The 2,018-nt window shown below is 31.2% G+C and overlaps 1 pseudogene; it reads right to left on the minus strand.

Moving 5' to 3' along the window:
- Nucleotides 1-952: 952 nt before the first annotated feature.
- Nucleotides 953-1,068, minus strand: LOC111740528 (annotated as a pseudogene).
- Between the last annotated feature and the right edge of the window lie 950 nt (nucleotides 1,069-2,018).

Genomic DNA, 2,018 nt, shown 5'->3' on the forward strand with positions numbered 1-2,018 from the left:
TGAATGAAAACCACTCCTAAAAGGCTTTAGTGGCTTAACATCCTCTGCTAAATTCCTTCTTACTCAATACCCTGCAAGAATATTTCTGTTATTTAAAGGAGAAATTACTGAAGCTTATTAGTGGAATATTTAACTGTCATTGGCTGGTAATAATCTAGACTCTGACCTGTACACCATTATGTAGTAGAAAAAGTAGAATAAAAAAGACATTTATGTCATAATTTATTAATGAAAACCACAGATTGCTTTTATTCAGTATTAGATTCATATTTTCCAAATAAATTCATGGTATTTCCATCTCTTTAATTAAGGGGATTTTGCATTTTTATGCTTATTAACATTGTGAATCATGTCACTTAACAAACTACAATATTTCACTGCTTATTAAAAAGAAAAACTCTCATCTTCCCAGCTATTGCATGTACTGTTTATTTTCCTTTTCTCTCTCTCTCTCTTTTTTAATCTTTTTTGTTAGGTGTGTTTGTAAATGCCTTTATCTCATCTTCTAGATTTAATGAATGCCATCATTTTTCTATTTCATAAGATTTGTATCAGATTGTTGAACACCTGTACAATATTATTTGATTTACCATTGAAAAGGGAGGTAAGATACATTTTAACAAATCTGCTGATGTCTATTTTTATTTCACCTATTTGTATTGACCACATGAGACTTGTGAAACTAACAAGAGAATGAGAAAATGGTTGCACGAACACTCAAAAAAGAAAAATAAAGTGGAGGAGAGGGATGGAGAACGAATGGAGAAAAAGAAGAATATGTTCCAAAATTACTCACCTTGATATGTCAGCATTCCCATAGGCTAAAATAATCCTAAAGGTGACTAAATAAACCAAATTCTTTTTTTTTTTTTCAGGTGAGGCAACCCTTGTTTGACTTCACAGATTGCAAGGACCTTGTCAGTTTACAATCCCTTATTTATTTTATTTTTTATGCATACAGCACCTGGTCTTCCTAGGTGGTCTCCCATCCAAGTATTAATCAGGCCTGACCCTTTGCTTCTGAGATCACACAGGATCAGGCTTGTTCAGGGTAGCATGGCCGTAGACACCAAATTCTAATAAATTCAAGAGGCTTACTAAGTCAATGATTTTACCTCATTTCTTCAGTGATTTATTTTTCTTGACAAAGAATATGAAACCTACTAATTCCAGACAATTCTTTACTATTTCATAAAATAAAATTAAAAAAAAAATAAATGGTTTGACATTATTTCTCAGGGAGAGCCTCACAAGATAATCTCTCATATTTGATATTAATGTGTAATAAGATCATTTTTTCTTACTTTAATGATTTCTAGGAAGTAGGCACAATAGAAAATTTATAATAAAGTTGGTTAAATAAAAGTGTTATACTTGCAAGTCTGTCAATTAAATTTGTTCAAACTGATTTAACTCCTATTCGGATAAGTGTTCAAAAGAATTATCCTGTGCGGATCTTCTCAACTACTCAACAAATAAAATAAAATAGAAAATATTTGAGCTTTGATTATCTATAAAAAGTTCTTGTAGGAAAGAAGTATCACATGAAAATATAAAATAAATCTCCACTGCCTACTTTATTTTTGATCAGCACAATGGTTACCTCCTTGTATATTATATTTTTACTTATGTTGTTTGTCTACTCAAACATAATAGAAAGTACATGAGAGCAGAGTACTTTATTTTGCTCTCTAATATATACTCCAAACAGAGAACAGTCTGGCTTATAAAAGTGTTTATTAAATATTTGTTAAATGAATTTATGAAACATAGACACAACAGATTCTAACTAGACCATAAAAACTGACAACAGGAAGAAACGTAGGTCAGCGAATGAGCACAATATTGCATAGAAAATAGTCTTATGAATTTCAGGTCAGGAATGTTTTCTTTCTTTGTATAAACCTCTAAAATGAAATAGGAGAATACCTTTGGCAGTCTTGGGGTCTTCTAGAGGAAATTGGTTAATGTTACCAGATTCTGGGGAGTCTTTGAATTCCTAGTCCTTGGTTCTTGGA

This window comes from Pteropus vampyrus, unplaced genomic scaffold, assembly GCF_000151845.1.
Source record: "Pteropus vampyrus isolate Shadow unplaced genomic scaffold, Pvam_2.0 Scaffold64, whole genome shotgun sequence".
NCBI lineage: Eukaryota > Metazoa > Chordata > Mammalia > Chiroptera > Pteropodidae > Pteropus > Pteropus vampyrus.